We start from the raw sequence: 14,393 nt of genomic DNA, 5'->3' as shown, positions 1-14,393 counted from the left end.
TGTGTTGTTCCCTGTCCTTGCATCTTAAGGCTTCCATCCATTCCTTAACCCCTTGTTCTGACTGTTCATCCTCCTCATGTGTTTGCTCACTAGTGTTGATTTTGGGTTGTCTCCTCCTTGGTATCCACCACCTCATTTGTTGTCTGCACATTGAACGTGTCTACTGTATATTTTTCCATTATTCCCTCCATGTCCAATTGAAATAATGAAATTAGCTCTGGATTTTCTCTGATGATTCTTTCCACCTCATCCTCTTCTATTCCATCCAAATGGTTCAATCCTTCCGCATGCAATGGTTTGACCATCGGATCTATGTCCATCTTTAGCTAGTGTGCTGACTCTGATCTTCTTCTTTCCCCTCCAGACGGTGATGCTTTCTCTCAGCCAGTGATGTTTGATTTTTCCATGTCTTATCCATGGTCTATCCAACAGCAACAGCATGGGATACGATTCCGAGTTGCCCTCCATACGGAGTACCAAAAACACAATGGGGAAGTTGCAATCCGATATTACAGTGATCTGTTCTCCTCTTGGAGACAAGTCCGAGTGGCCTTACTCTGCTCTGATTGGCCATGCGCACTAGGAAAGGAGCTGGGTGGAACTCGGTGATCCCTAATTCCCTGGATGTTGATTTCGAAATTATGTTTACTCCTGTGACCCACCATCTACAATGGCTCCTCTTATTTCTTTTCCCCTCAAATAATGTACTGTTATTTGGGGCACCACATTATCTACTTCTAGAACATCCTCTGTCTCCACCGCCTGACATTCTGCTTCTTCTGTTAATTCAGCTTTACTCTGTGAGTAGTTAGACTCTTCCATTCATCCCTTGGGACTTAGAAGCTTCTTGATGAGTTGCTTCTTGTAGTTAGGCACTAATGACAGTACCTGATTGAGGGTTATGTCGAGTTTGATGGTTTTGAGGTCCTCCCACTGCAGGGACTATTGGAATATGTTGAAATTTATGATCAATGTCATGGTCTAAGGTTAAAGCACTCAATAAAATTTATGATCAATGTCATGGTCTAAGGTTAAAGCACTCAATAAAATGTAAAAGGACCATGTAATGTGAAGAGAATCCAGGTGAATGTAAGGGTCAAACCCCACTTGAAGTAGGCGAGTTTCAGAAGATTCCATGGAGGCTATATTCTAGGGAGCCATATGGGGGGAGATGGCCTTGGATGCTCTTGATAAGATGTAAGCAATGATGTCATTCAAACATGTACTCTTTGGCTATAAAATGGTGGCCCTCCTAATGAGAAAAACACAAATTTTATATGCTATGTAATGCTCCTTATTGTGCTGTCATTATGCTCTCTTAATCTTGGATTAAGTACTAGTTAATTACACTTTTGTTCATGTGACCACCATGGCTTATCTTGAACCACCATAGCTCTTCCATCACTCCATGAACTCATTAAGGTTTTATTATCACTCATTATGCTTTTCCCAACATGGTATCAGAGCCATGATTATCCCTAGGCATAGTAATTAACCACATTGATTAGTTTTTCATTTTTTCAAGCTTTCCATTAAAGCTTCACTGCACCCCCTGCTGGTCTTTTGCTTCATGTGAGCTCTATACTCCACCAAATCTCAAGCTTTTTGATTCAAAAGAGAGCTAACATCCGGTGCTTTCTACACCTAGCTCCATTTGAGCTCCCACGAAGTACACGCGGCGCATTTCGCTCTGCACAGCAGCCCGCCTCTACGCTACGAAATTCATGAAATTGGAGCTCTACAAAGCATGGTTTGCAAATTCCTCTTATGAGCATAACATTGATGCTATGAAGCTCCTCCTTGTTGATTTTCATGAGCAATGGTCCACTGTAGCTGCTGTTTGAACTAATTTCTTAGTGATAGTATATGCTGTGTTGCAGAGCAGATTTACAGAGATTGAAGCAACATCTTGGCATGTTTGAGTGCTGAGCTTAGAGCCAATACTTTGGTTTTCACTTGGTTTAAAGCATTTTATGTTTCTCATTTGGGAAGAGCCTCATTCAATTGCTCAAAGCTCACTCTATTTTTGGGGGCAATTTTTCCTCTTTAATTAATCATCTCCACTAATCATCATATAATTATCTATTGAGATGACATTCTAATATGCATATTGAGTTGAATATCTCTTTGTAGTCATGCATTCGGATGCTGAATCATCTAATGAAGATTATATCAAAAAATCATTGAAACCCAAAAGCAAAACTAGAAAACCTAGGATCAAGTCTAGGCCCCGTTATTATCACTATGCAAAGGCTTATGGGTTTGGGGAATTCTTGAGTAATTTCATGCATCTATATGGTGAAGGGGGACTCTAGCCTTTTAATCTATTGCATTGTTCAGTTCCAATCATGGAGTCAACTTACATATCATCCTCTTTCATCAAGAAATTCAACGGTCATGACTTCCACACTTGGCAAGTCAAAATGAGATTTTTACTAATGAAAGAAGGAGTTTGGGGCATAGTCAATGGCACTATACCTAAACCTGCCACACGAGAAGGAGAAATCTCTTGGCAAACCAAGGATGAGAAAGCATTAGCTCTCATTGCCCTTGGAGTTGAAGATAGTTATATACATTACATTGGTAATGGAACATCTTCACAAATTGTGTGGAATTCACTGGATAAATCTTTTGGTGCTCAAGGCCTCCACAGCAAAATCAGTCTCAAAGTAGACTTTTACAGTCTAGAGTACAAGATTGATGAGACACTTGCATCTCACATCAACACCTTGCATGAAGAGCTTGATGGCCCAGCTCGAAGCCATCAATGAACCAGTCAAGGAGAGTGATGCCATAGCCATCCTCCTAAAGTCAATGCCATCCGAGTATGATACACTCATGCCGACCTTAAAGTATATGCAGGATCCCACTTTGGAGGGAATAGAGAGTGTTCTCTTGGAAGAAGAGAAGAAGCTGAAAGGTAGAGTCATTGATCTTGTCTCAAACCAGGCATACCTTGTTCAAAAGCAAAACGGCAAATCACTCCAATGTACACATTGTGGAAGGACAGGACACCTTGCCAAGAATTGCTACCATAAAGACAAGCCAAAGCGAATATGCACCAAATGTGGAAAGCCAGGTCACCTCGCCGACAAATGTTACACCAACCAGGCAAATATGGTAAGCACTTCGAATGATTCCGCAGAAGCAATCCAAGCATGCAACAATGTTACTACCTCCTTTGATGCAGAGGTAGATGCAGAATGGTCTTTCTAAAGCCAACAATGTTTATGCCCTCTCTTACCCAAATGTTTATGTATGGACACCTCTAACCACCGATGATGTAGGTTATGTGTTTTTATGATGCTCACAATATCTCTCAGTAGGCCATGTAGCCCTCAAGGGGGGATTGATGGGGAGTTGGGTCTCCATGACCAACAAATGATGACAGATGATGATGATGCCCATGAATATGATGATGATGATGCTATGATGATGATGGGGTATGGGAGAGGAATGTTTTTCATGTATGGGAGAGGAATGTTTTTCATGTCATGTCATTTTCTTTTCGCAATGTAGAAGCTATGCTCCCTATGAGCGATGCTAATTTCTTTTATGTACTGTAGAGCTATACTCCTTATGAGTTAAGCTTTTTCTTTCATGTAATGTTTGGATCAAGGGAGGGCAATATACCATGCCATGATCAAGGGAGGGTATTGGAATATGTTGGAATTTATGATCAATGTCATGGTCTAAGGTTAAAGCACTCAATAAAATGTAAAAGGACCATGTAATGTGAAGAGAATCCAGGTGAATGTAAGGGTCAAACCCCACTTGAAGTAGGCGAGTTTCAGAAGATTCCATGGAGGCTATATTCTAGGGAGCCATGTGGGGGGAGATGGCCTTGGATGCTCTTGATAAGATGTAAGCAATGATGTCATTTAAACATGTACTCTTTGGCTATAAAATGGTGGCCCTCCTAATGAGAAAAACACGAATTTTATATGCTATGTAATGCTCCTTATTGTGCTGTCATTATGCTCTCTTAATCTTGGATTAAGTACTAGTTAATTACACTTTTGTTCATGTGACCACCATGGCTTATCTTGAACCACCATAGCTCTTCCATCACTCCATGAACTCATTAAGCTTTTATTATCACTCATTATGATTTTCCCAACAGGGACTTCTGCCTTAGGCTCCTAAGCTTCTCTTTGCAGCTTAGAAGGTGATTTGACTGTTCAGAACCTTCTGATGAGGAATGCTTCCTTCAGTTCTTGGAATGTGGTGAAATGGTCGCGTGCATACTGGGACAACCATTCTGTAGGAATGTCCCTAAACGTGGCTTGGAACTGATCCCTCTTCCTTTCATCAGCTACATTCCCCCGAGGATGGTTCACCCTCCACATTACTTCAAACTTTGTGACATGTGTATCAGGTTCCTCAGACTTTTTGCCCTTATATATTGGATACTTGTGGTTGCCTCCCTGATTGGCCAGAGGTTGCACGTTGCCTAGCCCGAGAGGAGCGGATTGCCTGGGTAGTTGTTGCTATAGATTGTTGATTAGGAGTTGCCTCGCAAGGATTTGTGCAAGTGCTTATTCTTGGCCGCCCAAAGCTTGCGCCAGAATGCCACACTTAGGGATGAACAGAGAGCCTCCTGTGTTTCTCCGAGCACTTCCTCTTCCCCAGCAGAATCACCAAAGTGTCGGGGGTCAATCATTCCGAAGATGGAATCAGTCTAGCTAAGGATCCGTTAATGCCTAGTGCCCATAGGTTTGCTCTGTACTATAGTTTTACACCAAAGATGCTACGGACAACACTCTCTCTCTTTCTATCTCTCTCTCTCTCTCTCTCTCTCAGATAGCATAAGCATAAAAATGACACACAGAAGGAGACAATGTTCTTCTCTTAATTCAGATACAAAAGATACAAGAAGATGTCTCTGGTTGTCTCTTTCTTCCCCTCCTTCTATCCCCTTTCATCTGCAGTTACAAGATGCCTTTAGGCTATTATGCTCGCCTGTTACAAGATTGCATTACCAGACAGTACAGGTACAACTAGTCATATGATTACATAATAGTAGGGTGAGCATCCCGCTGAACGTGTTCTGTGCCTTCATGGTCTTTGAGGATCATCCGGCGGCCATTGACATATGTCGCACCAATCGGACGGACTGTCAACATAGGAATCTCATATGATAGACTTGCAGAGGTGAAAGAGGACCCCAAACTAGCCATGAACCTACTCGTGCAAGAAGAAGATGCATTGATAACTCTTTTAAAGGAGTTCAAGGATTGCTTTTCTTGGAGCTATAAAGACATGAAGAGAGTGCCACTAGAAGTGGTACAACACATCATCCCTATCATGGCAGATTCAAAGCAAGTCAAGTAGCGTCCTTACCAAAATGAATCTGAAACACTCAATAATTGTAAAGGAGAAAGTTGATAAACTTATTGCTGTGGATTTCATTTACAAAATTGAGCACATGGATTGGGTATCACCAATTGTGATTATACCCAAGAAAAATAGAAAGCTTTGCATTTTGGATGGATTCTCAAGATACAACCAAGTATCCATTGCACTTGAGGATGAACATGAAACTGCTTTCACCACCACATTGGGAACCTTTGCATATAAGGTCATGCCATTTGGATTGACCAGCACTCCCACAACCTTCCAAATATTAATGAGCACATCCTTCAAAAGGATTATCCTCAAAAATTGGTGATTTATGTGTACATTCACAATTGTTGAAACATATAGCTTTCTTGAAAAAGGTATTTGAGAGGTGTCAGTTGTATCGCATATCCTTATTACCTTTAAAATGCCAATTTTGGGTAAAGTGTGGAGCAATATTGGGGAATATTATGTCCAAAAAGGGATCTCCACATAGATGATAGTAAAGTAAAACTCATCCTAGAGTTGTCACCACCCACTAGGAGTACAATGGTTTATGGGACACATAGGCTATTACTGTTGGAGGTTTATGATGTTCTATGTTGATATCACCAAGCTATTGTATATGCTTTTGAATGGACTAAAGAGTGTTAGCACCATGTATCAGTGAATTAAAGAGGGCATTAGTCACTATGCCCATCTTAAGACCACTAAATTGGGACCTTATGTTGTTCTGTGTGCATATCGATGCATTAAACTTCGTAATTAGGTGTGTTCTAGCATAACCAAGGGAGCATGAATTGGATTACCCAATTTTCTTTTCAAGTTGATATCTCAATGAAGCTAAGACAAATTATACCACAATTGATAAAGAAGGACTAGCCATGGTATATGTGGTGAAAAAGTATAGACACTACTTGTTGTGGCTTCATTTTCTTTGTGGATCATCTGGCTTCGTTGTATCTTGTTAATAAACCTTGTATGATTGGGCAAATTACTCATCTTTTTGGTTGTTTCTATTAATGGAGTTTGATTTTATTGTCAGAGTAAGGAAAGGTTCACAACATGTGCTGGTAGACCACATGTTGAGAATAGTGAATTACTAGATGCTACTCTATTTAGATTAGATCTGGTATCAAAATGGAGAATGGAGTGAAGAAATGTCTGAGTATCTTGCCTATGGATTTCCATAGGAAAAGCCATTAAACAAGGATAGGATGCATATGGCTTATTTAGTCGCACCTTACCAGTTTAATAGTAACTAGTTAATTGTATCAGCTAGGCAAAGATCATGTGTTGACACGAAGTATTAGAAGGGAGGATGAATTCTAGACCATTCTAAAGGAGGCTCATAGTGGAATCACCAGAGGACATTTTTTTGGGAAAAGTAACGGTAAGGAAGATCTTGCAAGATGGACTATGGTGGCCAACAATGTTTGGTGATGCCATGGATTTCATCTAACACTGACGAATACTAGCACTTTAACATTTCCCCCACCACGGATAAGATAGAATGCCTTTGGTTCCAATCATTGTGCAATAACCTTTTGAGAAATGGGGAATAGACTTCGTTGGACCCATTAGTCTAGCTACACAATAAACACAAGTATTTCACAAAATGGGCAAAAGCCAAAGCTACTCGAAAGGTAGATGCTCACACCACTACTGAAATTTTATATGAGCATATCATATCTAGATTTGGGTGTCACCTAGAGCTAGTTAGTGATAAGGTCTCCCATTTTTGTCAAACAATGAGGTAATTGAACTCTTTTGATAGGACTTATGGTGGTACACCATAATTTATCACCATACTACCCTCAAGCCAATAGGCAGGTAGAAAAAGTATGAATAAAGTCCTTTGTGGTATGTCCTGATCATAAATCATCACCTTACTACCCTCAAACTAATAGGTAGGCAGAAGTATGATTAAAGTCCTTTCTTGTATCTTGATCACTCAAGACTAAAGAAGCTACCCGAAACGATTGGGAGCAATTGTCTAATATAGTAGCAATGTGGGCCTATAGGACCTTCTTCTATAAGGTAGCTACATGAAAAACTCCTTTTTGGCTCATCTATGAAATTGAGGTTGTGATGCCTATGGAGTATTTGGTGCCTAGCTTGAAGATAGTCATGAAAGAGCATCTAAGGGAGAATTCTCTAGCTAAAAAGTTTATTGAATTAGAAAAGCTTAATGAGACTAGAGTAATCTCTCTACATGGCATGATAGTAGAAAAGCTCAAACGCAAATGATAGTTTGACCACAACCTAAAGTCTAAAGAGCTATAGGAAGGAGACCTAGCTAGTACTTATATACGAGGTTGACTCTTCCAAGTAGAAAAAGCCAAAATATCAAGAATTAGGATCATCTAGAGTTGCAAAGCTCTCCCCTAGGGTGTAGCTTACATCGAGACCATCGATGGCATTGAGATGCAAGGCTACATAAATGGTAGCAAACTTAAGAAATAATATGGGCTCTTAACCTTAGACATGTTGGAACATGCACGCAAAAAGAAACAAGAAAAGATGAGACAGGAAAGACTTAAGAAAGAAGCACAAGAAGAGGCAAAGGTGAGGGAAGCCCAAGCCAAGAAAAACAAAGTGGACTGGCAATTAGAAACACTTCATGAGGGTGGTGTCTCAAAAATTTCATGAGAGTCGTGTCTTAAAGCGAGGAATCACAAAAAGATCAACAACCATTAGACCACTTTAGACAACAATGGGAAAAAGGGGAAGCATGCAAAATGATCTTAAAACTAAGGAGAAAACCTATAATGAGATTTTAGAGCTAAAGGACATAGGAAGCCTAAGAGTATTGTATCATGACCATGTCCTAGGAAGCACATTAGGGGAAATGTGGACTCAATTTGGGCCCTTTAAGGATTTCTACATCTTCTCTCTCTACAAAAATGGGCGCATGGTGAAATTTTTACAAATTAACTCAAAATGAGGAGAAACTCTTTGCTCACTCTTTGAAACCTTTCCAATGATATATAGCATGATGGGAAATTTTTCATATTCAAGAAGTTCCCAAATTCGGTGATGTGTGCCACATCACCAAATTTGGGAACTTCTTGAATATGCAAAATTTCCCACATCACCGAATTTAGGAACTTCTTGAATATGCAAAATTTCCCATCATGCTGTATATCTCGAAGAGTAGATTCCAAATGTCTAAACTCTACTCACTTCTGAGTTTATTTGCAAAAATATCACCATGCGCCCATTTTTATAGAGAGAGAATGTGTAGAAATCCTTAAATGGCCCAATTTGAGTCCAAATTTCTCCTAATGAGAGATTCATGAGAGGCAACTTGCGCTCAGAGAATCTATCATGATAGGAGAAAACACATAGAGAATTGAGCCGAAGTAGGCATGGGTACCATGACAATAAAAAGCAAATTTATTAAGAACCATGCCTTTGTACATAGGCTCTTAGAAGATGAGTCTATTACCATAGCCCATTGTATCATTAATAAGGCCATAAATTAAAGAAGAAATAGGAGCCTTGAGGGTAATCCTCTCTACCCCTGTGACTATCTCTATGGCTGAATACCTAAAAGGGAACCCAAAGACTTGGAATGAAGCCTACAAATGGAAAAAGAAATAAGGTCAAGCCATTAGAAGATGCAAGTGAGACCAATAGGAAACCAAGGAAAACCCACTAAAGATATACAAAGACATACCTGTCAGTGTAGTGTGTAAGTACTTGAAGGTGATGATAGAATGCCACCATTCCAATCAAAATGGAGGGAATGACCATGATTGTGATCCTAGATGGAGGAGTAGAATAAGTGAGCATAGCTACCAAAAACATGTGGCGAATATGGGGAAGCAAGCCCCTAAAACCTTCAAAAATTGTCCTTAAATTAGTTGATGGAAATTTAGGAATGCCAATGTCGTGTAGCCTAGCCTAGCCTATGAGCACACCTTTGCTATTGTTGATTTTGTAAGGCCACTAATTAAGACAATATTCTTAGACACCCTTTTATTTATCAAATGATGCTAATCCATGATTGGGGAAGGGATGGCATCTACCTCCACCAAGAGAATAGTAGTTGAATCTAAAGAACCATTCCTATAAGGATGTGACCAAGATGCCTATTTGGGGTCTAATATGATAGCTCGCTCAGAGAGCTTAAACTTATGTCAAGTGAATGAGCATAGCTATAAGAGGTGTGAGAAAGACAAGGAAACTTCAATTGCCTCACTATTGGTTGACCCTAAAAAGAGGAGGAAAGTTGGATTCATCTATTGGCTACAAATGGATACATGTCCTAGAATTATGGAAGCTTCTAATCAAAATCATATCCATTGTACACTCGTAGAACCAAAAGGAGTTGAACCAATTGAAAACCATGAAGAAACAAAACTTAGAAAATGTAATAGTATACCAATCAAATGCTTTATAGTGCAATATTCAAGCCAAGCTATGTCTTGGGGTTGGTAGATGATGATGATGAAGATGAGGAGGTGTCAGAAGAACACCATGTTCTCCTTAAAGAATTCCTTAAAAGTAGAGTAACTTCTTTGAGGACACAAAAAAAAGCAGATGCATATCAGAACGAGAGACCCACCTAGCCTCAAGGATGAAGATCATTATCTGCACTATGTCAAAGCCTTGAGAGCACTATAGGAGGAGTTTTTTCCAACTGGAAGGATCTAATGAAGAAGCCAAGTCATGATATTTTGAAAATAGGTCTCGAGATTACTAAAACTAGTTGCATACGATAATAGAGGAGGCTAGGATACAATATCTTGAAATGAACTGACCTCTAATTAGAGAGCCAACAAGTGTGAGAAGTAAGAGGGGTTTAGGAATGCTAATTTGGTTCTGTAGCATGATAGTCACATCACCCTAAGTATATAGCAATCACAATAAACAAAGTGCTAGGGAAAAGAAGACACATCATTTTTTTTAAATCAACTGGATCATACAATGTGCAATGAGACAAACACCCATGATCAATTAGAAGAACACAAGAGTTCATATAGTGTTGTTTCATGCTTTGGGTGCTTATCACACAAACCAAGAGACGATGATGTGGAGCTTTGACCAATGAGTTATTTAGGAGAGAAAACTATGGTGTGCTAGCTCCATGCTTCAAGGGATGAATGTAACATTTAATTTGTATAGTTCTACAAAAAATAAGTTAAGCAATAACATTGTTATATATACATGGAATGTGGATTATTCTATTCATGGCATCCCAAGAAACTCTCCATGTGTATATGGAATTTTGTCTTGGCCTTGCGAGACAAAAGGAGCACTTAAATATGAAGATAGAGTTCATCTTGGAGAGTGATGACACCATGGTAATGCTTGTAGTCGTAGAAGAATCATACACCAAGTCATTTCCAAACTACTTATCGAGATGGAAAGTTGGTGAGATGGGGAAATTCAAAATGATAATTTAGAGGGCTATGACAAAAGATGGAGAAGTAGTATGAGAAAACATTATTGTACCAAAGGAAATGCATATGTTTCATGTTCAAACTCTAGGGTCAATTGTTGAGGGACTGTTGCATGACGAATGAAGATCAATACAAGGATGCAACAAAAAAGACACTTAGGGCTCTTGAAAAGAGTTCCAAGTTGTAGATGAATGTGGGAGAGGGCTTGACAATAATCCCACATGGGAACTTTTGGGAGTTCTAGAATTTTTGTATAAAAGGTGCCCCATTTGAGAGCTAAGGACTCTTTGGTCATTTGGTTGAGAGGCTCATAGAGAGAGCTTACTCCATAGCTCCTTCTCATGTGCTCTCCCAAGGCTCTCCATCTCCATTCATGCTTCAATCTTGTACTCTCTATTCTCTACATTTTCAATGATATGAGGTTTTGGTCTACACACTTGCTAATCTAGATTTCTTAATGATGTTTTGATTTGTGAGTTGTAGAGTGCATGTGATGAAGCTTGTGCATGAAATGATGTGTAGTTGAGGCTTGTGTGATAGCTCTTTGCATGTTAGGTTCTTCGCATAAGTTACATTTTTGTGCTTAAGTGTAGCCTAATCTTGATGTGTTGGTTATGTTAGATTGAGAAGGAATCAATGATTGATTGCTTGATTGTTGAAGAAGGATTGAGTAGGACTAGAAGTCATTAGTGTGTGGTTAACTCATCTTCTCCCATTCGGGATAGCCTCTATGTGCTAACCGGGTTGCATTCACGGATTGACAAAGTGTGTGGGTTGGAGTGTAGCCTCCGCTATGCTATGATGTCCCAAACAATGGCGCCACTGCCGGGGAACGCACACCTAAGTTAGTGAAGGGTGTTAACCATTACTTCTTACTAAGTGCTCCATTGATTGCAAAATCGTGGATTAGGGTAGATTAGAGTAGAGTTTGCAAGGGCATTGAGTGTGTGATCTCAAGGGCGCCTTGTGTGTTTTCGTTTTTTTGATTAGAAGCAAAAAAAAAATTAAAACCCCATTGCGGTAGAGTAATCCCGCCATTAAGTAGGTTCAAGTGATTTCTGTTTTTGTATTTTCTGACGTAGGGGCTGTAGGAGGTGTGTCGTTGGAGGCGCAGCAAAGAAAAATAAATAGATATATATATATATATATATTTATATTTATTCATATATATATACCTTGTAGAGGTTGGGCGGCCGGTGTATAGCGAGGAGGAAATATACATTGGAGGCGGCTTAAAATATATATATATATATATATATATTTTGAAGAGGCTGTGGGCGGCCAGTTGGAAGAAGGCGAAGGTATTGTGAGAAGCGCTGTGGAGGGAAAGTCTAAATAGAAGCAGCTAATATATATATATATATTTACGTTGACATTCTAGCTTGCAGAGGCGCTGAGGGGGACATCTACAGGTGACATGGCAGCAGAAGCGGTGTGGCGCTTGAGGGAGCTGGAGGCGGCTGGCAGTGCAGCTCGCGAAGGAAGAGAAGACCTGCATGAAGAAGAGCTTGGTGCTGCTGTGGCCAACGCAGGCAGCTGACAGAAGCAAGCAAAGGCGGCTGATTCGTTGAAGGGCCGTGAAGCGGACGAAGGCGAGGGAGAAAAAAAAACGTTAAAATAATAATAATTAAAAAAAAGACCGGCTGCTCAGGCAGTGTAGTCGGGCTGCAGCAGTAGTGGATGTAGGCGGCTGGAAGAGGGAAGCGAAGAAGTGGAACGTGGAGGCGAAGGCGGCTGGAGGTGGTGAAGACGCTGCATCTGCAGTGGGCGCAACCTGCAAAGCAAGGCTGTGGAGCTGCAGCCTGCAGCAGACGGTCGACTGTGAAAGCGAAGGCGTGGTGGCGTCGGCAGTGGAGGTGGTGAAGGCGCCTGCATTGAGCGCTGCATCGAAGGGGGCTGAGCGCTGCAGGAGAAGCAGAAGTCAACGAGAGACCTGCGGGCGGTAGCTGTAGAAGGCACAGTGGACGGTGCGGCTGCATTGAATGCGAGTGTGGAGCGCTGGCAGCATTGAAAACGGGACTGTGTGCGCCAGCGAAGAATCCAGCGCAGAATCCGGAGAGGTGGCGGATAAGGTAGGTGCAATTTACAATTTTTTTATTTTTTTTATTTTTATTAATTTTTCATGTTTTTTTTATATTTTTAAATAAATAATAATAATAATATATATAAAAAACAAAAAAATAATATTTTTTTAAAAAAAAGAGAAAAAAGAGATCTAGACTCCCTTGCTCCGGAAAGTTTTGAATAGTCTAAGAACTCAGTTTTAGAGAACTCCCCTAATTTGTCTACATTTTCTGGATGGTACACCATCTCTACCCATGTACATGTTACCCTGGTCATTGACTAGAGGTGCTCTATCAAGTTTTGAGAAAATGTCTGCGATCTTAACAAGATACCGTTGTTGTGGGTCCCTAAAGATCTCACCTCCTTGAGCATTTGTGTAGACATATTGGAGTCTCACATTGAGTGTTAACCCCATGGTGTTGGCTTCAAATGGATTAAAGGATCTTGTGGGTGTTCTATTTGGGGCTACGGGATGACTACTTGTTGGCCCAAAATTGTCCATGGACAATGAACTAGTTGTTCTGGAGGAAAGGGTATCGGATTGGGATTCAGAAAGGGTTTCAGCAATATCTGCCAAATTTCCTACCGATTGGGTCCCACTTTCCTGCGTAGGTACTCTAGAAGGTGCCCTAGGCCCTATGGTGGCAGAATCTATAAGACGTCCCCCGCCTCCAATGTATATTTCCTCCTCGCTATACACCGGCCGCCCAACCTCTACAAGGTATATATATATGAATAAATAGATATATATATATATATATATATATATATTTTTATTTATTTTTCTTTGCTGCGCCTCCAACGACACACCTCCTACAGTCCCTACGTCGGAAAATACAAAAATAGAAATCACTTGAACCTACTTAATGGCGGGATTACTCTACCGCAATGGGGTTTTAATTTTTTTTTTGCTTCTAATCAAAAAAACGAAAACACACAAGGCGCCCTTGAGATCACACACTCAATGCCCTTGCAAACTCTACTCTAATCTACCCTAATCCACGATTTTGCAATCAATGGAGCACTTAGTATGGTTAACACCCTTCACTAACTTAGGTGTGCGTTCCCCGGCAGCGGCGCCATTGTTTGGGACATCATAGCATAGCGGAGGCTACACTCCAACCCACACACTTTGTCAATCCGTGAATGCAACCCGGTTAGCGCATAGAGGCTATCCCGAATGGGAGAAGATGAGTTAACCACACACTAATGACTTCTAGTCCTACTCAATCCTTCTTCAACAATCAAGCAATCAATCATTGATTCCTTCTCAATCTAACATAACCAACACATCAAGATTAGGCTACACTTAAGCACAAAAATACAACTTATGCAAAGAACCTAACATGCAAAGAGCTATCACACAAGCCTCAACTACACATCATTTCATGCACAAGCTTCATCACATGCACTCTACAACTCACAAATCAAAACATCATTAAGAAATCTAGATTAGCAAGTGTGTAGACCAAAACCTCATATCATTGAAATGTAGAGAATAGAGAGTACAAGATTGAAGCATGAATGGAGATGGAGAGCCTTGGGAGAGCACATGAGAAGGAGCTATGGAGCAAGCTC

The sequence above is a fragment of the Cibotium barometz genome, chromosome 63 (genome assembly GCF_041138505.1).
Source record: "Cibotium barometz isolate CiBa-2024 chromosome 63, ASM4113850v1, whole genome shotgun sequence".
Lineage (NCBI taxonomy): Eukaryota > Viridiplantae > Streptophyta > Polypodiopsida > Cyatheales > Cibotiaceae > Cibotium > Cibotium barometz.
The sequence above is the reverse complement of the archived record's forward strand: the minus strand, read 5'-3'. Positions refer to the sequence as shown.